Genomic DNA, 26,888 nt, shown 5'->3' with positions numbered 1-26,888 from the left:
CGATGCGCATCATTCCGCAGGGAAGGTCCTTTGTGTCCAGGCTTCTTTGTCTGCTTCACAGGGTACCGGACGCCTGCCCAATTACCTTGGACCAACACGCCAAAGCTGACCTACTCATGTGGGGAATAGTTTTTGACTGAGTGGAACGGTATCTCCATGTTTATTCCCCCTCTCTCTGACTCCTCACCCTGCATTTACACTGACGCTGCAGCCAACACGGGGTTCGCAGGTATATTCGGGAATCACTGGTTTAGGGGTAACTGGCCCACTGAGACGGATGCCTTGCCAGGTTTTAGAGAAACTTCTGCCCTTTTTGAAATTTACCGTGGCGGCCGCACACACCTGGGGTCACCTCTGGTCCGGCAAGGCAGTAAGATGCTATTCCGACAATTCGCCAGCTTGCGATATCATTAACAAAGGGCGCTCATCCTACCTTACCATTATGCGGCTGATTCGCAAGCTGACCTGGCTGGCAGCAACCGTCCAGTTCCACTTATTTTGCTTTCACATCTCGGGTATTCACAACACGGCCGCTGATGCTCTGTCTCGATCTCAATTCCAGGTATTTTTCCAGGCACTCCCGTCAGCCCACCATCAACCATCCAGAACACCGACGTTTCACGAATTAATCCTGGATTAAACATACTTATGCACCACGCTAGGGCTCTCACACACCAAGCACTATCACCCAACACAACTATCACCTACAATAGGGCACTTACCGTTTTTAATAAATTCACAGCGGAATTCGGATTACAAGGTGATTTTTCTACCCGAACTATGGTGGCTTTTGCCTCTTTTTGCCACTTACACTTAAAACTTTCACACAATACAATCAAACTATACCTCACGGGGGTGCAGCATCACAGCCTCACAAATTTCCCTAACAACACCCCCTTTTTGTCATCATACCCCATCAAGAAAATCTTAAAGGGTGTCTTTAAAGTTTCGGTTCCACTTATCACCTCCAGACTTCCAATAGATGGGTATATCTTCAGACTACTCAGCAATCTCCTTTACGAATCCCCATTTGATCCTAACACAAACCTGGTGATCAAATCGGCTATCTATCTAGCTTTTTATGGGTTCCTAAGACCTAGGGAATTTACCGTTGTTTGTCAAGGAGATACCACACACAGCCTTAAAACCTCACAACTCACTAAAGTAGACGATTATTACATTCTCACTATTCCATCTACCAAAACTAATCATACACTACACCCCACTATCATCCCTCTCTTTCCAACAGACAATGCTTGGTGCCCAGTTAAGGCACTAGACCACCTACGGTCAACTAATAACGCACAATTTGCAAACTCACCACTCTTACAACTACAAGGGAACCCACTCACTACAGCAAAGCCTCTTTGGGCAAATCCAATGTTCCCCTGACAGCCATAATCAAATGCTCCATAGCTATGGAGTCCAAGGAGCAAGGTTGTTCCATATACTCCCCTTCGCTGGATGAGATCAGCTCTAAATCCAGGTAAGCTGAAGGCTGTCTGTAATCATCGTCAGACTGATCTGAGTCCATGCCGAAGGTATCACCTCTTGATCTTTTTCCTTTGTTGGATTCTGTAATTCCCTCTACCACTGCCTGATTAATCCAGTAAGCAATATCTTTGGCTGAAGAGATAGAGGCTTGCGGTGACTTCTGGCGATCCGACTCTCCTGCAACCATGGCTAAGCATTTTTTGCATAGCCTGCAGTTATCCGTAGGCCTTGCTCCACATCCAGGGCAGGCTGCCGGTTTTTCCCTTCTCCTCGATGGGGATCTGGGACAGGACCGGTCACGAGGGCTGTAAGACACAGAAGTCATAAGACTGTACCCTCCATGCACTCTTTTTATTAACGTGAAAGAACCAAGAGGAAAAAAAAATGTTGCTCACCTATGGCCTATTGCAGATCTCGTTGCTTTTGCAGAAGGGGATGATGGATCCATACTGAATGTAGGGCTAAGAACATAAAAAAAAAAAAAAGGTAATGTATTCCCAGCCCTAACATTAAATAAATATAAATAATAAAGTAAAATATCTTACCTGCAGAGTGTAAGAAAACAGTCTAAGAGAGCACTGTATCTTTAAAGGGAAAGAAAACTAGCGTTTTTTAAGCTAAATACCGCCATTTCAAATTTCCCGCTCTGTACATTTAAAGGAACGCACATGCGCACATTGGTCGCGAGATCGCAAAACCGCCATTTTGGAAAAGGGCAAAACTCACTCTGATTCCGGTCGTGCGCATTGCGCATGCGTCTTACCGTTATGCTGATCGTCTGATCGAGGTCTGCAGAACACCCACTGGGTATCAGAGGATTCCAACAGCCTGTGGAACTAACCACCAAGGCTCCCAGGGGTTCCCAACTCCTTAGAGATTGGGCTACATGTGCCTGGGCTTCCTGAGGAGGGAAGCTGACCTCCACAGGGACAAGACCATATCAACCATGGTCAGGTGAGCAAAAAAAAAGTAATTCAGACAAACTGAAAAAAATAACTGTCCTAGGGCTAGGAAGGACAGGAAAAGACTGAGGTGTGGACGCTTTCTTGAACTTGGCCACAATTTGCCATCCATGAAGCTCATGGCTATTGATCATGTCCCTGCACCTAGGAGGGGGGGTGATCGCAAAAGGATGCTACAAAGAGAATTGTTCTGGATAAGGACACTACAAACAGTCCACCCTCTTGGACTGAATGAAAAATATTCGTTATCTGTGTTCTTATGATCTAATACTTTGGATGACCTGATGTATACTGGCATAGGTGTTGGGGGTCCGCCCTTGGGGTTAAGCTACCTCCCTGGTTGTTCAGTTTCGAGGATGGTCATTCGCTTCATATTTCTATATTTTTTCATATTTCTATGTTTACTGTATGCGATAATTACCAGTATAGTTAGTATAATGGCACGGGTACCCATCCACATAGTGGGTTCTCCACATGTGTTCTTTATTAATACTATTTATTTATTTTTTTCCCCAATATGTTGCACCTTATCAGGTTATTTAAGAATTATTCCTGCAAGCCACCGAGTAGGTACACCCTGGCGTCCTGGTTAATATACAGTTGGGCCAACTACCCAGTCTCCTTATAGATTTTGATATCTTAGTCCAATTACTCTGGACATTGTTTGGTTCATTTGTTTTCTTAGTCGCTAAATTTGTTGGGCTACCATGACAGGCTATTTGACTAGTAGGCTCTGGTGGCTCTGTGATTGTATATATTGTATATACTTTACTGGATGTAAGGGTTTTTTCTATATAGCAGTACTATGGATCCGTCTATTTAATTTGTAACTTACATTGGGCTTCCTATATAGTTCGTCCCTTCAGTGTTCTGCCCCTTTAGAGGTCTATCTATGATATTGTTCTGCCTAGAACTGTATGTAACGGACCGTTTCACTTACAAGAGGATAAAACCCAGTTTAGGCGATAATCCCCTTTTCTCAGAAAGGCACAGCTACTGCAGAACATCAAAACTCCCGAATTGGCTATAGGCGAATGCATCAAACTCCCGAACTGCATACCAGGGAATAAGATAGCACTCCAAGCTGGAACCTCACGAATAGCTGCTAGCAGATGAATAGGAAAAGCAGACATCAGCTTACACTCCTAGCAATCAATCTCCAACAGCATACAGTGAATCCCCCCAAGAACGAGACAAGGCTCCGTGTTGAAGGTCAAGCAGTGGTCTGAGGTGCCGGGGCACCCAGCCTGGTTTTTATTACATGAGTACACATACAGGCCACACCCAGGGGGAGGCATAAAATAACCAATGACATAGATGTTACATCCCACACATCCCCTCCCCTTAGTGTGACACATAATCCCATTATGCATACAGTTCAAAATATACTTTTACACAACTTTCATAACTTTAAAACCATACATCACATTCACATAAAAATACATATTCACAATCAATCCATTCGGGGGAACAACATACTCAAATATTGCATGAATCAGACCAGGGGTTCAAAAGTTAGTAAAAGTATCTTTTGGGCCCTGGCTTGCAGCATGGCAAAATCTGGCTCAAACAGAAGAAAAACATCCCCACAATGCATCCCGGTTTCCTCCCTTCTGCCCTGGAGATAATTGGAGAAGTAATCCAATTATCCAGGACTAGAGGCAGACTCCATTAACCACATGGTTGCAAAACGACATAAAACACTTTAAAATACATAAAGTCACATTTTACACATAACACACAGACATTTCACATATCCCCAGATAGCTCAGGTCTGAGTGCACATTATTAGGTGAATGGCACTCAGACCAACCGAATACAGTTTAATCACCATAGAGCCAAAGTCTTTAATCACACGAATAGGCTCCATGGCATAGCTATCTGGGTTACCACAGCTCACACAGGGCAAGTACCAAATGACCCCACTGTATGTAAAGGGCCAGAATGAGTGACATACACTCTGGTATGGCCGCATACTGTTTTTAAAGGGCCCAATCTCCCAGGGCCATGGTCCAAAGGCAGCAGGCGGGCAGCCAGGCTTCTCCAATGCAATGTGGCGAGATTGCTCTCGTCACATCTCTCCCCTTTTCCAAACAGACTAACAGGGTATCTGACCTCCTGCCGGTCAGTGCCCTTGTTAGTCCAGCAGCCCACCCACAAAACAGAAACAGCAGTACAGCCCACCCACAATAACTGGTTACTACACCTGGGTAGAGGAGAAATTTGTCCATGTCCAGGTGCCTCACCATGGCTGTGTGGGGGACTGGTAGGCTGCCTTGGTGGGTTGCTGAGTGGGCAGAGACCAGCGGTACTCTGCCCTGATGCCAGCACTACCACGGGAGTAGTCTGGTTGAAGCCTGGTTGCTGGAGACAGACTGTCTCCCCTTTAGCTGCACTGCTCTGCTGCTGGAGACCGACTGTCTCCCCTTTAGTTACACAGCTCTGCTGCTGGAGACCGACTGTCTCCCCTTTGGCTAAACAGCCCTGTCGTGGGGGGGCAGGACCGACCATCCCTACCCCCTGTGTGGTAAGTGCAGAGACCACGGTCCCATCTGCACCGGTGGGGGGCTTACAGTCTCCCCCTGGTACCTTAAGCTGCCGCTGGGGAGAGGGGGTAACAGGCTCCTCTCCCAATAGAACACTCTGCCGCTGGGGAAAGGAGACTGGGCTCTCTATTCCCTGCACATTACGGATCCGCCGCTGGGGAGAGGTGGTAGCAAGCTCCTCTCCCATACATACTTTCCGCCTTTGTGGAGGGAGACCGACTGTCTCTCCTCCCAATACAGTGTCCAGCTGCTGGGGAAAGGAGACTGGGCTCTCTATTCCCTGCTGGACACTCTGCCGCTGGGGAAAGGAGACTGGGCTCTCTATTCCCAAAAAATCACGCTGCTGCTGGGGGTTAGGACCAACTACCTCTGCCCCCTGTAACTCAGCCTGCCGCTGGGGAGGGAGGACGCTGCTTTCCTCTCCCTGCACTTCACACTGCCTTCCCGGCATATCACTCTGCTGTTGGGGGGTAGGACCAACTACCTCTGCCCCCTGTAACTCAGCCTGCCGCTGGGGAATGGAGACTGGGCTCCCAATTCCCTGCAGGACCGGTGGAGAGACCTCGGTCCCATCTCTACCGGCCACCTGGGGTTCTTCCCAGTAAATCTCCACAATATCTTCCCAGCGGAATGGGTCTGGATCTGGGTCTGTCACTTTACTGTCCTGCTGAGCCTTCCCAATGGAGTGGAAGAGATCTCGGTAGTCCTGCTCCAGTTCCCACTCCATGGTTGCTAGGTGAAGCAGGTCTTGCCCTACCTCATGGGGGTCATCCCAGTCATGCCTAGCCTCCCTTGTGTAGAAAATATCCTGAAGTCTGGTCTGCGCAGGGCTCCCGAAGTCCGTCTCTGCAAAGGACTCCCATAACAAGCCAGGACCATCAAACTCCTCTCCCTCTGGCTTGTCATGCTCGGCTGTCCAGGGTATATACTGTGCCATATACCACCAGAGTGCCTGGTAGGCATCTTCCAGCCAAATCTCCTGCCATACTCGGAGCTCCAATTCCTTCACCCATTCCTCCAGGGGCTGCTCTCCCAGGAAGGGCATCCGCAGGGCCACTTGCTTCTGCAACCGCTGCTCTTCACTGGGGAGACTCTCACCCCGCTGGTATTGTACATCCAGGGCCTGGTACCAGATGCTTTTCCTTAATGCATCCCGGCGATCCAGGTCCGCCTCCTCGTATAACACTGCTGGTTCCATTCTGTTGCTTTTAGAGTCGCTGTACTGGGACTGTTGGGGACTGTGGGGACTGTTGCCCCCACTTGTAAATCCAAAGAAATGGTGTTTCCTGTAGCTGTCCTTCTGGCTGTAGGAACGATCCCGCCGCTTGCCACCAATTGTAACGGACCGTTTCACTTACAAGAGGATAAAACCCAGTTTAGGCGATAATCCCCTTTTCTCAGAAAGGCACAGCTACTGCAGAACATCAAAACTCACGAATTGGCTATAGGCGAATGCATCAAACTCCCGAACTCCATACCAGGGAATAAGATAGCACTCCAAGCTGGAACCTCACGAATAGCTGCTAGCAGATGAATAGGAAAAGCAGACATCAGCTTACACTCCTAGCAATCAATCTCCAACAGCATACAGTGAATCCCCCCAAGAACGAGACAAGGCTCCGTGTTGAAGGTCAAGCAGTGGTCTGAGGTGCCGGGGCACCCAGCCTGGTTTTTATTACATGAGTACACATACAGGCCACACCCAGGGGGAGGCATAAAATAACCAATGACATAGATGTTACATCCCACACATCCCCTCCCCTTAGTGTGACACATAATCCCATTATGCATACAGTTCAAAATATACTTTTACACAACTTTCATAACTTTAAAACCATACATCACATTCACATAAAAATACATATTCACAATCAATCCATTCGGGGGAACAACATACTCAAAAATTGCATGAATCAGACCAGGGGTTCAAAAGTTAGTAAAAGTATCTTTTGGGCCCTGGCTTGCAGCATGGCAAAATCTGGCTCAAACAGAAGAAAAACATCCCCACAATGCATCCCGGTTTCCTCCCTTCTGCCCTGGAGATAATTGGAGAAGTAATCCAATTATCCAGGACTAGAGGCAGACTCCATTAACCACATGGTTGCAAAACGACATAAAACACTTTAAAATACATAAAGTCACATTTTACACATAACACACAGACATTTCACATATCCCCAGATAGCTCAGGTCTGAGTGCACATTATTAGGTGAATGGCACTCAGACCAACCGAATACAGTTTAATCACCATAGAGCCAAAGTCTTTAATCACACGAATAGGCTCCATGGCATAGCTATCTGGGTTACCACAGCTCACACAGGGCAAGTACCAAATGACCCCACTGTATGTAAAGGGCCAGAATGAGTGACATACACTCTGGTATGGCCGCATACTGTTTTTAAAGGGCCCAATCTCCCAGGGCCATAGTCCAAAGGCAGCAGGCGGGCAGCCAGGCTTCTCCAATGCAATGTGGCGAGATTGCTCTCGTCACACTGTAATTGTTTAAAAGCCTTGAATCCCCCTGTTACATAGGGATAGTGGTTACACTTGTGTATCTAGATTAAGTAATGCTATTTAAGTGTTCTTCTAAATGCCGTTTCAGCCGTTTACCATTGTTTTTATTTGGTTGCCATGGAGTCTATTTCCATGACAACACTCCCCATGATGCCGACGGGCGTGTGGTCACGTGGTGTGATGACGCCGGCGCCGTGTAATGACGTCATCGCGACGCACGCACTGACGTCGGCGGAACCCGCGGCAGACCCAGCCGGAGCTGACAGGGAGAAGTAATTGGTTTGGTGGTGGGTAAGTTGATTACCAATATGTATTTATTGTATATATATGTCATTTTATGGTGCTTTGCACTAGTCCTGATGAAAGTCTGTGGTTAACAGACTGAAACGTCGACCTTCTGCTGATTGATTAAAAGTTAAGTTTTATTTTATTTACAAGTCCTGGGAGTGCTATCTTTCTTTCACTTTTTATACTAGGGATAGGTATGCTTAATTGTTTCATTGATTGTGTTTCATGTCCTGAGGGTTAGAGGGAGGAGCTAAACCCATATGTTAAATGCTGCCATGATTAGCCAGGAAATAATATTTTAGCTAAGATATCTGTATGGTTAGTCCTGCTAAATTCTAAGTTTTAAGACGTTATAGCGGTAAATAGGGGTACTAGGCTACTAGCGGTTACAGCAGGGAGGAGTGTCCCAAAGTATAGTGAAGAATAAGATGATAAATATAGTACAAAAAAAGAGTCCAAGAGTCAGTGCTCTAAAGGTTCCTAGTTACCAAGAATATGTACATAATAAGATCACAAATATGATTTAATGTAGATTGTAATACCCAAAGAAATAAGAAGAAAAGGAGAAACAGAAAAAAACAGAAAAACTATTCACACTATATACAAAGTATACATAAAATACGGGGCACAAGTCTCCCTCAGATTAAATGAAGGGGGAGAAGGAGAAGCCCTCGTTTAAGCGTTTTCAATTTGTAGATCCACCTACATTCTTTTTGTCGTAGGATCCTATCGAAATCTCCTCGTTGTTGGTCCTTCTTAACTAATTCCAGTCCGCAGAAACGTATTTCCTTTGAGGAACCCCCATGGCACTCTTTGAGATGTCTCGAAACAGGAGTGTCCAGGCAATTTTTTGGGGACCTAACAAGCTCCTTAATACGTTCCTTGAATGGCCGGAATATTTTACCCACATACAATAACTTGCAACTGCAGGTAAGCAGGTAAACCAATCCAGCAGAGTTGCAGTTAAAGAAGTGGACGTTGTTTCTCTTCACTATCGTTTACAATTTTGGAATTTATCAGAATATATCAGCAGGCAACACATCTGCCACAGGTATAGGTCCCCACAGGAATCTTGCGTCCAAGCCATGTGGTTTTTGGACTCTGTCTGGTCGTAAAGTGGCTAGGGACCAAGATATCCCGGAGGTTCTTCCCCCTCCGTGCTGTGATAGACACTTGGGGACCTAAGACTTCCTTAAGGTGATTATCCTTAAGGAGGATTGGCCAAAACCTTTGAAGCGAGCATTTCACCTTATTCCAACCGGTGTCAAATGTACCGATTATCCTAATGGTTTTATTAGGGCTCTTATCTGGTCGGGACTCAAACAGAAGGTCTTCTCTATTGGTTGTTAATGTCCTTTTGTATGCTATCTTGAGACATCTGTTAGGATATCCCTTTTCCCTAAATTGTTGTCTCAAGATTTTGGCTTTTGTCTGCAAGTCATGTAGATCCGTGCAATTACGCCGTAGTCTGAGGAACTGCCCAATTGGGATGCCTTGTTTTAAAGGTCTCGGATGACAACTTTCCCATTTGAGAAGGGAATTAGTCGCAAACGGTTTCCTAAACAATGTAGTTTTAAAGGAGCTGTCCTCACAGATTGAGATGGTAAGATCTAAAAAATTCAGGGAGGAACCTCCAAATTCTGCGGTAAACTTTAGATTGTCCTCATTAATGTTAGGTAGGGGTTTCAATATTAAATATTAATGCTTGGGTGTACATATAAAAGGAAACAGGAAAAACAGGAAAAACAAGAAATATAGTGCAGATGGTTCCCAAAAATAGACAATTGATGTTGATAAATGACTGAAACCACTCACATGGACAGGAGCCTATGCAGTATTGGCTCCATAAATAGATCATTTATGCTCTTTGGGCAGCAAACACACCCCTTTATCCCAGGCAGTATCGCTCCAGGAATAAACAACGAGAAAGAGAACAAAAAAAGGCTGTGTAGAATAGCACATACTATATTAATATAAAAGGTGGAAATAGTTGCGTTCACCTTCACCAGAGCCCTGGAATCCCGGCTCGGAGGTTGATGGATAGTGTGCTTTTTTGGGGGGGGGGATAGCACTCTCCCCGATGGAGTTCCTGATGGCTAAAAAGGACTTTGGACTATAGTGTAAAGTAATAACATTAAATTTATTAACAGTACAATAAAAACAGTATAAATACGTACTAGAAAATATAAAAGTCCAATTGAAGTCCAATGAAACGTCCCAAAAAAAAAAAAATCAGCTTAACGCGTTTCACTCTATGAGCTTCCTCAGTAGCTGCATGATAGCCTTAGGAATCTCTGAGTGATTTGAGTGCTGCCTGTTCTCTTCTAGAGAGATTGTCACCAGGGAAGGACTTTTACTTTCAATACCTTCAATTTCACTTTTAACAGCCTCCAGGAACAAATCTATGTTCCTGAAGGCTGAGAAGTTAGGAGTAAAGCGGCTCGTAGGTTTAAATCCAGTATGTTGAATTGATGTTTGGGTGTCGTTGTCATCAAGAAGAGACATATGTGTGTTCAAACATTTCATATCCCTATTAGACAGACCCAAAGATCTTGCTTTTCTCTCTTTATTAAGTTCATGGTATTTATGCAATGCCAATTTACATACGAATAAATGCAGATCCTTAATCCATGTGAATCTGTCAAAAGCAGGCCAACGTCGGAGGATAGTTAGTACGTTAAAAGGAGCTTGGTTTGTGGGGCAACTTTGCTCTTACACTTGTACGTAAAATGTATTAGGCACAAAGGGATATATATAATGTTTTCCATATTCCCGACATTCTGTTTCATTATTAGATTACAGGTATAACTAAATCAACCAGCTGGCTTGTCAGTATAAACCTAACTTACCAAAGTACGTCGTTGCATACCATCTAATTCCTCCCCTTGCTATCCAGTTAAGAACATACAGGCTAAATAGGGTCCTAGGAGTGCAATAGTTAATATACTTCTACAGCCTCCATGCCTTAAGTTAGTGGTATTGCGAGGCCAACATCCATCCTCATTTCTCGGAGGTATACACCCATCTGGCTAGATCATAGTTAGCCTCGCATAGTAACATGGAGAGGGGCTCACCTGTCACTCCCATTCTATCTTAGGCTTTAAAAGTCACTGAGAAGCCTGACACTCCGCCACGTTTCAGTGGCCACGAACACCCCTCGCGAAAACGCATATATAGAGCCCCTCAAGCTGCTTGGCATCTAGCAGTGCCTTACCAGTAACCAATCTAGTATAATTGTTTTGCCACTTGGCATTAGCTAGCAAGCCAGTACAACTATAAGGTATACATGTACTAATGGTAATTGTTACGGTTGCCTCCAGGCTGGCTGGAAGTTGGACCGTAGAAAAAAATGCTCCTAGCGCTCACCAAAGGACCATCAGCACCGTAGACACCATAACTACTGCGTAGCCACCATAAGTACTGCAGACTCCACGAACCACCGCTGCTGGGCTGGTATCTCGCAGTCTGCTCTGCGCCCTGGACCTACGACCAGGCTCCAAGTTCCAGTAGGTGAACCTCTTCCTTCTGTAGATCGAAGCAGGATCAGGAACAAGAGCTCTTACAAGAGCTCAGTAGCTAAGGGAGTATGAAGAGCATAGCAATCCCTGTAGTGATTATAGCTGTCCCCTACAAACATGAGTCAAGGCTGCAAGTTAGAGGGTCAAGCACAGGTCTCAGGTGCTGGCACACCCAGCCTGGTTTTTATTACAGTTTTGCAAATACAGGACCGCCCACAGGGAGGTACAAAACAACCAATCATACATGTACATCATTGAAAACACTCCCAGTAATTACACACAAAATCCTCTCTGTCTGTCTGTGATATAATTATGGTTTAACATAATTATCACAGACAGTAAAAATACAGTTTTTACACATACACTGTAACTTTAAAACCATACATTCAATCTCCAAAAATAATTACATATTTGAACTCCGCATACTTTAAACAAACACTCTCAAAAATCATACAAATTCCTCCAGTGGATAAAAAGTTAAGTGGAAGTCCTTTATGACCGACCGCAAGCACATTTTCCTGCCCAAAACAGTTCCATAGATTTGGGCTGTGCGGCCGGTCAATTTCATGCGAAAAAATGACTAAGTCCCATTTCGAACGGGACTTAGTCTCTGGAGCTGAAAAACGAAGTGTAGGAGAAGGTAAGGGTCAGCAGTGTTCGGTAAAATGTGTAGCCGATTTCAGTTCCACAGAATCTTTAGCATACACCGCTGACCGCGTTCGACTGAACAAAGATGACCGCCGCCACGTTCAATTAACCTGCAGTAACCTCACAGCCTGGGAGGTAAATTGCCTGCACACTTTAACTTCTGGGTGGTCCGCCTGTGTAATACTTGGTTCAGTAAGCCCTATTTACTGAACCAAGTGGGAGAGAGCCAGGGGCAAGTTATTTTACAGGTCTGGGGACATAGTCTTAAAGGGGTATTGTTCAGCAAAGTCACAATATGTCCCCAGACGGTTCTTAAAGGGCCATACACACCCAATAAAAGTTAATAAGTTTTCAGGGGCACAATCTTCCAGGGGCCATAGTCATGAGGAAGGAGGCTGGCAAATAGGCTTCTCCACAATCCAGGGAAGCAGGGCAATTTCTCATTTAAAGGGCCAGTTACAAATAGCGATTTGTAACAGGTAGGTTTCCTAGTTTCAGGTTTTTTTTTTTTTAAGGTTTCCATACAGGTTTAATACACATGCCCTCAGGTAATGTAGAATGCCATAACCTGCAGTCAGCACAAAATAATCCTACAGCTGTAGACACACTCATAGTGGAAGAACTTGCTGAAGGTTTCCTTTTAGGCCCTTTCCAGTTCCAGCCATTCACTTCATGGAGAACCAACCCTATCGGTATTGTCACGGGAAAAAACTCCATGAAACAAAGATTAATAATTGACCTATCAGCACACCATACCTCAGCAATCCCAAGTCTGAATTCACTGATCCCTTCAGTAGAGTTTTCTGTACATTTCACTACCACTGGCAATGCCGTTGCAGCTATCATTAATGAAGGGATAGGAGCATGTGTAACGGAACTATGTATTCTGCCTGGACATCCATAATAATCATGCAGCGGGACATACAAAGAACCGAATGACTCGTTACAATTGGATTTACTATTACCCACGAATGGACTCAAAGTACCGAACACCGGACTACCCTGGTGTGTAATTAAGGGATATTTTACCTCCCAGCTTTATTCCAGGCGTTCGCATGGTTCAGCACGAATCCTTTGTGTAAAGTATAGGTTGCCGCCATTTCGGGACTTTGCACGTGTTCGCGGCCATCTTACGCACGAACAGCGGTGTTTGCCAGCAATCGTCTGGAACTAAAAACGGAGACGCAAACAGGCGAACACCGCTGAGACCTCCAGGATAACGTAACTTTGTGCTGGACCTACTGAACGACCAGCCGTTCGGTAGAAAGATTACATCTTACATGGGGATTATAGCGAACCCTGAGATAACTGTGGATGGCAAGGGTTTCGTGGAGTTTTAACGTACGAACGGAGACCGACCGCAAGGCCAAAACTTGTGGAACTATTTTCGGCCAGAAAGTCTGTTCGGTCGGTCAAAACTTCAAAGATCCATAACTCCCGAACCCTTTAACCGAATGGGCTGGATTTTGAATATGTGGTTCCCCTGAACCAGGACTATCTGGGGATACCGGATTTAAAGCTGTACCCCCTGTTTTTGGGGTACATCCAGAACTTGGGTAAAATACTGTACGTGCTAATTATGTTAAATGGTTATCTGAGGGGAGGGGACGTGGGGGTTGTACCATGTATATGATTGGTGATTTTATGCCTCCCCCTGGGTGTGTTCTTTTTGTACTCAACTGTAATAAAAACCAGGCTGGGTGTTCCCGCACTCAGTTCTTCTTGACCCTTCAAAACGTAGCCTCGTCTCGTTCTTGAAAGGGAATTATACTGGATTATTACTCTGCTCTTTTTACAGCTGAACCTGACTCTCCCTCTGGATCTCGTGGATGGGATTATACCAGCTTTACTTTATACAGCAGCTTGCCAAGGAAAAGGACGTCACCAACGGCTGATACCCTCTCACTACCTGGGTAGCCGTTACAGCATGGCTGAGCAAAACAGATATAGTCAACGCATTCAAACTGCTACCTATACATCCTACACTCTGGCACCTACATGGCATAAAATGGAAAGGCTTGCACTATTTTTTCTCACAGCTAACTTTTGGATCAAAGAGCAACCCCAACATCTTTGACATTTTTGCAGAGACATTATGTTGGTTACTTCTGAGCATGCACCACAGTCATCCATTACTTAGATGACTACCTGATGGTCGAAGATAACGCCCTTCCCCCAAGTAGTCTCAGGGAAGCCATCTGCCTTTTTGACCAATTGGGAATTCCAGTGCCACCCAAGAAAACGGAAGGCCCGGACACTATCATTAAAGGGACACTCCTGTGCCAGGAAAACAATCCGTTTTCCTGGCACTGCTGGTCCCCTCTCCCTCCCACCACCCATCCCTGGTTGCTGAAGGGGTGAAAACCCCTTCAATGACTTACCTGAGACCCCCGCCAATGTCCCTCGGCGGTGGTTTCGGGTTGCCGCCGCTCCTCCCCTTCCTTACGTCAGCCGGCGGGGGATACTGATCCCGCCCACCGGTCGGGGAGACCTAATGCACGGCAATGACGAGCACGCGCATTAGAGCTCTCCATAGGAAAGCATTGAACATGCTTTTCAATGCTTTCCTATTGGGAATTGAGCGACGCTGGAGGTCCTCACACAGCGTAAGGACGCTATAGCAAAACCTGTGCTACAGACACGGAAGTGCCCTCTAGTGACTGTCTAGTAGACAGCCACTAGAGGTGGAGTTAACCCTGCAAGGTAATTATTGCCATTTATAAAAAACTGCAATAATTACACCTGCAGGGTTAAGGGTAGTGGGAGTTGACACCCACACCACTACAATGGGCAGAAGTGGTCTGGGTTCATGGAGTGTCCCTTGAACTTCCTAGGTATTCAATTAGATTTAGTTTCCATGCAAGCCAACATACCTAAAGACAAAATAGACAACATACTCACATGCATCAATCAATACTTCTCTTAGGTTCCTGCAATCGGAAAGAATTGCAATCACTATTAGGTTCCTTAAACTTTGCAATGAGAATTATACCCCAAAGTCATTCATTCACATCTAGATAACTGTCTTTTTCCCTTCTTTATCAACAATGATAGCCGACTTACACTAGATGCCCAAGCCACAGCAGCCCTGCTTATGTGGCAGAGTTTCTTCATTACATGGAACGGAAGGAACATGTTTCTTCCAGAATTTTCAGAACATTCACCAACCATTTGGTCAGATGTGGAAGCAACCACACGTTTTGCAGCCATATATGGTAATGAATGGCTTTGGGGAAAACATTTTTTCCACTACCTCAGTGCTATTTGAGATTTACCATATCGTAGCGGCTGCTTTGACTTGGGGTCATTTGTGGTCAGGTTATTCGGTTCATTGTTACTCAGATAACCAAGCCACATGATCAATAAAGGACGCTCATCATCATTAATTATCATGAAATTTCTTAGGAGATTAACCTGGTTGGCAGCTTGTCACCAATTTTTCTTGTCATGCATTCATGTACCAGGGGTTAATAATATTGCGGCTGACAGTTTGTCTCGATTTAAATTCCAGACATTTCACCAAGCCCTGCCCACGGCCGCTCAAGTAGCCACAGCCATCCACTCATTTCAGAACCTGATCATGGATTAGATATCCTATTACAACACAGCCGGAAGTGGTCTAAACTGGCTCTCTCGGCCAACACATGAAGAACCTACGATAGAGCTTTTGTTTTATTTAAAAGATTCATCCTGGAACATAACATCACTCACCCTTTCGCTATGACAACGTTAATAGGTTTTGCATCTTTTTCCCTGGATTGTGGAGAAGCCTATTTGCCAGCCTCCTTCCTCATGACTATGGCCCCTGGGAGATTGTGCCCCTGAAAACTTATGGACTTTTACTGGGTGTGTATGGCCCTTTAAGAACCGTCTGGGGACATATTGCGACTTTGTTGAACAATGCCCCTTTAAGACTATGTCCCCAGACCTGTAAAATAACTTGTTCCTGGCTTTCTCCCACTTGGTTCAGTAAATGAAGCTTACTGAACCAAGTACCACCCAGACGGACCACCCAGAAGTGGAAGTGTGCAGGCAATTTACCTCCCAGGCTGGGAGCCTGCTGTAGGTAAATTACCGAACGCTGAGTGGCCGCAGTTCGTGCAAACCAACACGTGGCGGCGGCCATCTTTCTTCATTCGAACGAGGTCAGCGGTGTGTGTAGTCAAATTCATGGAACTGAAATCGGCTACACATTTCACCGAACACCGCTGACCCTTACCTTCTCCTACACTGAATTTTCAGCTGCAGAGACTAAGTCCCGTTCGGCAACCCCACTGTTTTGGGCAGGAAAATGTGCTTGCGGTCGGTCTTAAAGGACTTCCGTCTAACTTTTTATCCACTGGAGGGATTTGTGTGTTTTTTGGTTATATTTATATTTAAATTGTGCGGATTCTGAATATGTAATTTTTATGAAGATTGGACGTATATATTTTTAAAGTTACAGTGTATGTATAAAAACTGTATTTTTCCTGTGATAATTATGTTAAGTATTGTGTACCATAATTATATCACAGGCAGAGGGGGAGGATTTTGTGTGTAATTGCTGGGAGTGTTTTCTGTAATATACGTGTGTTATTGGTTGTTCTGTAAAAACCTGTGGGTGGACTGCCACCCTGCTAAACAGCTCTTCGATCACGGGCCTAAGGGTGGTCCCCTCTTTTCCCTACTCGTTGGCAGACGTCACACGTGCTGCAGTAACGACGCACATCCTTCGAGATCCCAGGCCAAAAGAAAGTCTGGGTGATCCTGTAAGTTGTGCGGTTACCACCCAGGTGTCCTGCCAAGGGAATTTCATGGCCAATTCGGAGAACTTCCAACCGGTACTTTCTGGGTACCACTAGTTGGCATTTCTGCGAAGGGGCACGGCCTCTCTTCCTACCTTCGGTTAATCTGTACAACCTGTCGTTATCCCATATAAAACGCTCCCGCTCATCCCCCCCACTGTCGGCTATCTCCCGGTACTTTTGGAGAAACATAGATGTTTAATTATAATTACTGGAAATTAATTACATAGGGGACTTACTTCATCCCTAGTATAAAAACTAAAAAACAATATTGATCATGAAATATATGCACTTTCTGCACATTAAATATAAATGTTATTAAGAATGTCAACAATTTAAGTAATGTAAGAAACTTATTTCCATATTAATCTTACACTGATTCTCTATAAATTTACAGACATTGCATTAATTTTTATTGACCATATTATTTTAATTTTTGATCATAAAGAAATTTGTTCTGCAGTATATGTACTCACTATGGATATTGTTAAGAATATGTAAGAAACTGTATATTAATGTGTACCTATGTGTGTTCCTTTTTTATTCCCTTTTTTACTATTTTATTATATGCTGAGCACAATCATGTTTGCCAGTAAAAGGTGAAATATGTATATATGAAAGTTAGGATGGTAGGGATCGGCGAACGGACCTGTTCCGCCGCGTCATTTCCGTTTTTTGCTTGAGGGTATGTGCCCACAAGAAAGATGGCTGCGGTGGGAGCGGAAGTGACGTGGACGGCGGTACCGTGCCGATCCTGATCACCCTGATGAAAGGAAGGTGAGGTAACCGACGGTATGGTAGGAATGCCCACTGGATGAAGAGACTGGAACATTTAAAAAGCAGCAAGAAGACAACGAAGATACCAATTGAAAATGCCCCTATAGTGTGGGTGAAACGCGTCTCGGGACTGGAGCTAACTATTGGGAATTGAATAAGTCGAAATGGCCGCCGCCACGTGTTCGTTTGTCGAATGGCGGCCACTTCGACGACTTCGACTACTTCGGCACTTCGACTGTATTCGAAGTGCCAATTTAAAGTTGCAACATTGCTCCGAAGTAATTAAAGGGCCAGGAACATTAATATAAAAATCCATTATGCCCAAATACAGTTCTTAAAAAGGGCAATACATCCCAGGGTCGCAGGGCAGGAGGCTAGCAATCAGTCCTCTCTAATGCCCAATGGCAGTTTGTCACAAGCACTATATGTTAAACCTACGGCCAAACAATCATAGTTTCATGTCATCGTCTCAGATAACAAACCATACTTAAAGGCATTCGGAAATCTGTTCGACCACATTCTCCTTAAAGATTACCTATTGATAACCTTTTCCAATCTCTATACGACCTTTTGGATTCAGGCCCTTTTGACCCCTGAACTAACAAGGACATTAAAACTGCCATGTACATAGCGTTCTATGGCTTCCTTAAGCCACGGGAATTTACCACTACCACCACAGCTCACACAGAGTATTGCCTTAGAATATCTCACATACATAAACAAGCAGACCATAACATACTTTCCTTACCCCGTACTAACCCTACCAGTAGATATTACATACTACCCTACGCACAATAAATGGTGCCCCGTAGCAGTATTAGACTCCTATCTTCATACCCTCAGCAATCACCACTCGCAACCTCTGTTTTCACTACATGGATCAGTCCTTACTAGGGATCGACCGATTATCGGTCTGGCCGATATTCAGTATTTTCGGCAATATCGGTATCGGCCTATAGAGATACACTCTCTCTCTATCTATATATATATATATATATATATATATATATATATACACACACATACACAAACACTCTGCATTCACTACACACACACACACACACACACACACACACAACATACTACATTCACTATACACACACACAATACACTACACAAACACTATATTACTATACACTACACAAACACACTTTGCATTCATTATATACACACTACACAAATACACACTGCATCCACTACACATGTACACACAGCTCCCTTGTCTAAACACACTGCATCCACTACATGTGGCATGTGTATTTTGTGCATTTAGCTTTAAAAATAGTTTATTTTTTCAAAATGGTAAATGTACAGAATATCAGTAAATCATCAGCTATCTGCCTGAATGTTCAGAGATGATCAGTATCAGCACTAAAAAAAAATCAATATCGGCCGATCCCTAATAAAAAGATAAGTACAATAACAAAAATGAAAAAGTATGAATTCACTCATAAAAATATAGAATATACAATGTTCTCATTAAGTCTTTTTGGGGCCACTGTATCAAGTCGGAATGTCCAGTATGTTTCTCGCTGTAATAGAGCCTTGGATCTGTCACCTCCTCGAGTGAGTGGGGGGATATGATCTTTAGCTGTAAATCTGAGTGTGGGGAGTCGGTGTTGCATAGCCAAGAAATGTTTGCCACTAGCTTGTCTGTTCGTTGATCTCTAAATACAGTAGTGATAGCCGACCGGTGTCCTCTTATTCGGTCACGGAGAGAGGTCTGTCTTTCCTACGTATGATAACCCACAAGGGCAGGTAATAAGGTAGATTACATGGTCTGTAGTGCATGCAATATATTGTGATATCTTAATTCTTCTTCCACTGTGTGGGTGTGCAAATATACCACATATATGACTAAAGGTCACTCAACCACTGCACTTAAAACATCCACTTTTTCTGATAGTAGTTGGTTTCATATAGCAATGTAGGGGGTCGTTCCGTACAAGGAGATCTTTGAGATTTTTGTTCCTTCGCTAACTAATGGCAGGTTTTGTCTGCCTTTAGTAATCCCCAATGCTTGTTGATAGCTTCCCTAAATTTACTCATGTCCCTATGGAAGGTCAGTGGTAGGTAGATCTTTGGATTTCTGCCATTTCTTAAGGTTTTTGTTCCTTTTGGTTCAAATTGCCACAATTCCCTGGCTCTATTCTAAGCGATTGTCAGCATTTTTGGATTATAGCCTCTTCTCAGGAATGGTTCCCACATCTCAGTTAATTGGATATCAATGTTACCTGGTTCACTGTTGTATGTAAATACCCTATCAAAATTGGGAGATCGGTAAGGAATTTTTTAACTGTTGTGGATGAACGCTTGTAGCCAGAAGTAAGGTATTTCTGCCTTTAGGTGTACGGTGGAGTTTATAGCCCAATAGGTCTTGCTTTCGAAAGATGGTTATGTCCAAAAATATCTCTATGTACAGTATCCTAAACACGAAGCCTTCTACATATTACCCAACATACACAAGGACCCAATAACCAAATAAATTTTCGACCCGTTCGAGTCTCTCAAGATCAATGTAACATACAGCAAACTTTAAATATATAGAAAACGTGTAAGGTGTACTTACCAATAGTGAGTAAACCTCTCCCGTACAGTGCCGACCCGGAAGTGATTGCAGAAGGTCACGTAACGACGATGTGGTGTGTCGTGGGAACGTGGTTGCTAGGTAACAAGTATACAGCGGTGAGGGCCGTGGAAAAAAACGCACGGATATTGCTTACCAAAGCTTGGCGAATAGAGATAACCTAAAATAGAGGAGTATATTGAGGATCAAATATAAAGGACTGGACCTAGGATTGGTATACAATGGACACTAGTGTGGAAGTGCAAGTGATTTGTGTGACTAGATAATTTGTGAATGAATATATCTATCTATATCTCGAGAGAGAGAGAGAGAGAGAGAGAGAGAGAGAGAGAGAGAGAGAGAGAGAGAGAGAGAGAGAGAGAGAGAGAGAGAAATATAGAAAAATGACCGCACTCGCAGGGCTTTGTAAAAAAATACGTATCTTTTATTAAATCATGCTAAAATATGGTGGACGTTTCAGCCCCACCAAGCGGACTTTCATCAGGACAAATGAGCTGTGTCATATAACTGAAATACAATTTATACCTTGTGTAGCAATAAAATAATGTCCTTACCCCTCAGCAGTGTGCACTGTGCAGCAGCTGGGATGGAGATCCAGCGACAATTGGGGTCCTTGAGAACGCGCAAGCCCCAAAGCCAAAGAGGGCTTATTTGCGGCTCATCTGACTAAACATAGTAGTTCTATTCCACAGCCACGGATCACTGCACAGGTTGGGGTCTATAGAAAAAAGAACAAATATGTATTTTCTGGAACGCAAACGCTCTGGCCCCCTTTGGCTTTGGGGCTAGCGCGTACTCGTGGACCATAATGGCCGCACAGTCTCAATCCCAATTTTTGTATCTTTTGCTAGACAAACACCGGGCAATTAGTATTATATATTTCCTTGGAGTGCAAACCAACATGGATTTGTATATCTATCTATATATAAAATTAAAACAAGAGGGCTACACTCCAACTAAACATGCATATAAGCTATGCTGCTGGGTTCAATTCATACAACATACAAATTCCATTTCTTAGGTCTGCCACATGATCATGTTGTCCTCTCTCCATGTTCCCCCACTCCCTACCCTCTCCATGTTCCCCCACTCCCCACCCTCTCCATGTTCCCCCACTCCACACCCTCTCCAGGTTTCCCCCCTCTCGAGGTTTCCCCCCTCTCCCCCCCTCTCCATGTTTCCCCCCTTTTCCCCCCCGTCTCCCTCCTCTCTCCCCCTCCTCGCCCTCTCCCCCCTCTCCCCCCTCTCCCCCCCTCTCCAGCGTCCTTCCTCCCCAGCGGCAGGGTGAGTTACAGGGAGTAGGAACAGTCGGTCTTGCTACCCAGCGGCAGAGTGAATTGCAGGGAGTGGAGAGTATCGTCTTCCCTCCCCAGCGGCAGTGTACCTTGCAAGGAGTGGAGAGAGAGAAGTGTCCTCCCTCCCCAGCAGCAGGGTACTTGGCACGGAGAGGAAAGCAGCATCCTCCCTCCCCAGCGGCAGAGTGTCCTACAAGGAGCAGAGACAAACAAACAGTCTCTTTCCCCAGCAGCAGGACAATTTATTGGGAGTGGAGACAGTCGGTCTCCCTCCCCAGCGGCAGAGAGTGTTTCAGGGAGAGGAGCCTGTTACCCCCTCTCCCCAGTGGCGGCTTATCCCACAAAAGGATAAAGATACTGAGCTCCCAAATTATACAGATGGGACCGTGGTCTCTGTACCTGTAGCGGAGCTGCAATATTAAATCCCAATATCTCCGCTGGTACAGAAAGTAATCCAAGTGAAGCGCTGGAAATGAAGGCAATATCCCAAATCCCCCAGTAACCGAACGAAACACAGTTCTGGGAGTCAACTGACAATTTTTTTCACAGCTCCAGTATTTATGTGGTTCCCCATGCGCCGAGGACCACAAGCACCGCACCGGACACCACAGCCACCGCAGACTCCACAACCGCCGAAGCTTAACTGGAGCCTCGCCGTCTTCCTTCCACCCTGGATCGGCTTCTGTCCTCCAGGACCGTGTGGAGAAGACCTCTCCTCCAGGAGAGCGTATCCGGAACAAGCTCTTAAAAGAGCTAAGTGATTTGAAGCTCAGGGGAATTTGCAGAGCATAGCAATCCCCAGTGTGATATAGCAATTCCCTCCAATAACGAGACAAGGCTACGTATTGAGGGTCAGAAGAGGTCTGAGGTGCTGGCACACCCAGCCTGGTTTTTATTACGGTTGTGCACATAAAGAACACACCCAGGGGGAGGCATAAAATAACCAATCAAATAACAGTACAACCCACACATCCCCTCCCCTCAGATAAGCAGTTAACATAATTATTACAGACAGTAAAAATACAGTTTTTACACATACACTGTAACTTTAAAACCATACAGTCAATCTCCATAAAAAATTACATATTTAGACTCAGCATACATGAAACATAAACACTTCCAAAAATCAGCCAAATCCCTCCAGCGGATCAAAAGTTAAGTGGACGTCCTTTATGACCGACCGCAAGCACAATTTCCTGCCCAAAACAGTTCCATAGATTTGGGCTGTGCGGTTGGTCAATTTCATGCAGAAAAACGACTAAGTCCCATCTTCGAACGGGACTTAGTCTCTGGAGCTGCAAGTTCATTATGGAAGAAGGTAAGGGTCAGCGGTGTTCATGTATTTGCGCATCCGATTTTAGTTCCACAGAATCTTAAGCATACACCGCTGACTGCGTTCGAATGAACAAAAGATGTCCGCCGCCACGTGTTCGACTGTCGAATGGCGGCCACCCAGCGCTCGGCAATTAACCTGCAGTAACCTCACAGCCTGGGAGGTAAATTGCCTGCACACTTCCACTTCTGGGTGGTCCGCCTGTGTGGTACTTGGTTCAGTAAGCCCTATTTACTGAACCAAGAGGGAGAAAGCCAGGAACAAGTTATTTTAAAGGTCTGGGGACATAGTCTTAAAGGGGCATGGTCCACCAAAGTCACAATATGTCTCCAGACGGTTCTTAAAGGGCCATACACACCCAATAAAAGTTAATACGTTTTCAGGGGCACAATCTTCCAGGGGCCATAGTCATGAGGAAGGAGGCTGGCAAACAGGCTTCTCCAATGCCCAGTGATAAATGGCAGTTTATCATTTAAAGGGCCAGTTACAAATAGCAATTTGTAACACTCGTGGTGTTGGGTTCGGTCGTACTTGGCTCCATGCTTGACGGCTCCGGTTCTATGTACATTCTCTCGCCATGTGGCCCCATTGTTTGCAGGTATGGCACTGGATGTTAGATCGGCCATTAAATCGGGAGGGTGGAGTTTGCCCCCCAGTTGCTAGCCTGAATGGGGTTGCTGTGGGTGCAGTAGTGGTAGCTGTAGGAGGTTGGGTGGCAGGTCGAGGATACCCTCGATTGAGGTTACCATAATGGCTCCTGGCGTCATAGTGCTGGTCCGCCAGTCGTGCCGCTTCTGTTAGAGTGAGGGGTTTTCTGTCTCTCACCTATTCGTGTGCCTCTGGTGTCAGGCCATTGTAAAATTGCTCTAACAATAGCAATTGACGTAACTCCTCCATGGTGGTAGCTTGGGTAGCTTGTATCCACCCCTGGGAGGCTTGATCCAGTTTGTGAGCCCAATCTATGTGGGAGTCTTTATCCAGTTTGCGCAACCCTCGAAACTTGCGCCGGTATGCCTCCAGGGTAATGGCATATCTCTCTAGTATAGCCTGTTATACCCTGGCATAATTTTTGCTTCGGCTGCCGACCTGATAATTTGCCTGCCAGTAAATGTACCCACACTGCCTGCTCCAGATCATGCAGGTCACATAGTCTCTCAAAATCCTGTAGATACCCATCAATCTCATCTTTGTCTTCGCAAAACATTTTAAAAGCATGATGTGGTATCTTGGGCTTTACCTGGCTGATGATTGAAGCAGCAGTAGATTCTGCTCTGGAGGGCGAGTCCTGCGGTCTGTGTGCCATCACATACTCCTGCACAACCGCCATTAGTACCGTCAGCATTTCCAGCGGTACTGGCTGGAGTAGGAATTCCATCCTGGCTCTCATTTCTTTCTGGAATGGGGTCTCTTCCATGGCTGGGGGGGTGTAACGCTTAGAGCACTGTCTCCCTCCATCAATTCAGCAATAAGCGCAGCTTTTGACTTATTGCTGGCTATCTTACCCCTGGCTTCCAATAGTTCCTTCAACGTCTGCCATTTCAATGCAGTTTCATTTGTCTCCATTCACCTCTGTGTTCGGTTCTTTGTTGCATACGAATTTCCATTCACTTTCCTGTTCGGCAGTTTCAATTACCCGAACACCGCTTTTCGGCTGTAAGGTTGGATCCCGTCGCTTGCCACAAATTGTAGCGGAGCTGCAATATTAAATCCCAATATCTCCGCTGGTACAGAAAGTAATCCATGTGAAGCACTGGAAATGAAGGCAATATCCCAAATCCCCCAGTAACCGAACGAAACACAGTTCTGGGAGTCAACTGACGATTTTATTCACAGTTCCAGTATTTATGTGGTTTCCCATGCAAGGGGTTTCCTTAATCACTTTAAAGGGGTTATACAGTAGGGGACCACATGGGAAACTGAATATACAGGACATTTCTTCCACCATGCACTGCTGTACGAGAGGGATACTCCCACTAGAATATCCTGTTAAGTGGATTATCCCTCTGTACAGCAGAACCGGCTTTTTACACAAAAATCCATAGCTTTAACATTATTCGTGTGATTATGACCGTTCGGTAGATAGCTGGGGTCTGAGTGCACACTTTGTGAAAGTACCGCTCAGATCCCAGCATAAATAACCGAACGCCGCACAAAACATACATTCGTCTTAAAAATACCAAATACATTGATAACAAAATACAGAAAGACCGGCGCTCCCGAAAAGCACTGACACCAGTGCAGAGTACCGCTGGTCTCAGCCCACAAAGCAACCCACCGGTCGGGAGTACCAGCACCCAACCTAGCCCTAGTGACCTCACAGGACAGGCTACCAGGTTCCCCAGGTGCAGTGTTACGGTTGCCTCCAGGCTGGCTGAAAGTTGGACCGTAGAAAAGGATGCTCCTAGCGCTCACCAAAGGACCATCAGCACCGTAGACACCATAACTACTGCGTAGCCACCATAAGTACTGCAGACTCCACGAACCACCGCTGCTGGGCTGGTATCTCGCCGTCTGTTCTGCGCCCTGGGCCTACGACCAGGCCCTAGGTTCCAGTAGGGGAACCTCTTCCTTCTGTAGAGCGAAGCAGGATCAGGAACAAGAGCTCAGTAGCTAAGGGAGTATGAAGAGAATAGCAATCCCTGTAGTGATTATAGCTGTCCCCTACAAACATGAGTCAAGGCTGCAAGTCATTCTGTTTATTGGCACACAAAAGAACCTTCTTTTATCTTTTATGCAGGTTTCTCTTGGATAGGACCACCCACAGGGTGTTACAAAACAACCAATCATACACGTACATCATTGAAAACACTCCCAGTAATTACACACAAAATCCTCCCCTCTGTCTGTGATATAATTATGGTTTAACATAATTATCACAGACAGTAAAAATACAGTTTTTACACATACACTGTAACTTTAAAACCATACATTCAATATCCATAAAAATTACATATTTGAACGCATACTTCAAACATAAACACTCTCAAAAATCATACAAATCCCTCCAGTGGATAAAAAGTTAAAGGGACACTGTAGGCACCCAGACCACTTCTGCCCATTGGAGTGGTCTGGGTGCCAACTCCCACTACCCTTAACCCTGCAACTGTAATTATTGCAGTTTTTTATAAACTGCAATAATTACCTTGCAGGGTTAAGTCCTCCCCTAGTGGCTGTCTATTAGACAGCCACTAGAGGGCACTTCCTGCTCTATAACACAGATTATCTGTGTTAGAGCGTCGCTGGACGTCCTCACGCTGTGTGAAGACCTCCAGCATCGCTCAAATCCCCATAGGAAAGCATTGAAAATCGTTTTCAATGCTTTCCTATGGGGTGCGCTAATGCGCATGCGCGCGCATTAGGTCTCCTCGGCCGGTGGGCAGGATCAGTCTCGCCCACCGGCCGACGCAATGCAGAGGAGGAGCGGCGGGGGAGGAGCAGGCAGCGACGTGGGACATGTCGCTGCCTGAGGTAAGTCACTGAAGGGGTTTTTACCCCTTCAGCAACTGGGGATTGTTTTCCTGGCACTGGAGACTCCCTTTAAGTGGAAGTCCTTTATGACCGACCGCAGGCACATTTTCCTGCCCAAAACAGTTCCATAGATTTGGGCTGTGCGGTCGGTCAATTTCATGCAGAAAAACGACTAAGTCCCATTCGAACGAGCGTTCGAATCTTCGAAAGGGACTTAGTCTCTGCAGCTGAAAGTTCAGTATGAGAGAAGGTAAGGGTCAGCGGTGTTTGGTGAAATGTGTAGCCGATTTCAGAGCCATGAATTTGCCTACACACACCGCTGACCTCGTTCAAATCAACAAAGATGGCCGCCACCACGTGTTTGTCTGTCGAATGGCGGCCACCCAGCGTTCGGCAATTAACCTGCAGTAACCTCACAGCCTGGGAGGTAAATTGTCTGCACACTTCCACTTCTGGGAGGTCTGCCTGGGTGGTACTTGGTTCAGTAAGCCCCATTTACTGACCCAAGAGGGAAATAGCAAGGAACAAGTTATTTTACAGGTCTGGGGACATAGTCTTAAAGGAGCATTGTTCACCAAAGTCACAATATGTCCCCAGATGGTTCTTAAAGGGCCATACACACCTAATAAAAGTCCATAAGTTTTCAGGGGCACAATCTTCCAAGGGCCATAG

General features: G+C 45.3%; 2 protein-coding genes across 3 annotated transcripts in view; both read right to left on the bottom strand.

Annotated features, from left to right (window-relative positions):
• The window catches only part of LOC134568471 (oocyte zinc finger protein XlCOF7.1-like), a 50,616-nt gene extending 29,837 nt beyond the window's left edge, over positions 1-20,779 (bottom strand). For both annotated transcript variants that reach the window (XM_063427081.1, XM_063427080.1), the window contains exons 1-2: positions 20,675-20,779; positions 20,103-20,280 (exon numbers count right to left, since the gene is read on the bottom strand). The gene's annotated coding sequence lies outside the window, so the exon portion shown is untranslated. The remainder of the gene's footprint in view (positions 1-20,102; positions 20,281-20,674) is intronic.
• The window catches only part of LOC134568478 (oocyte zinc finger protein XlCOF6.1-like), a 377,963-nt gene that overhangs the window by 185,426 nt on the left and 165,649 nt on the right, over positions 1-26,888 (bottom strand). The window lies entirely within an intron of this gene.

Source organism: Pelobates fuscus, chromosome 7 (assembly GCF_036172605.1).
Source record: "Pelobates fuscus isolate aPelFus1 chromosome 7, aPelFus1.pri, whole genome shotgun sequence".
Taxonomy (NCBI): Eukaryota; Metazoa; Chordata; class Amphibia; order Anura; family Pelobatidae; genus Pelobates; species Pelobates fuscus.
This window is presented reverse-complemented; position numbering and strand designations above follow the sequence as displayed.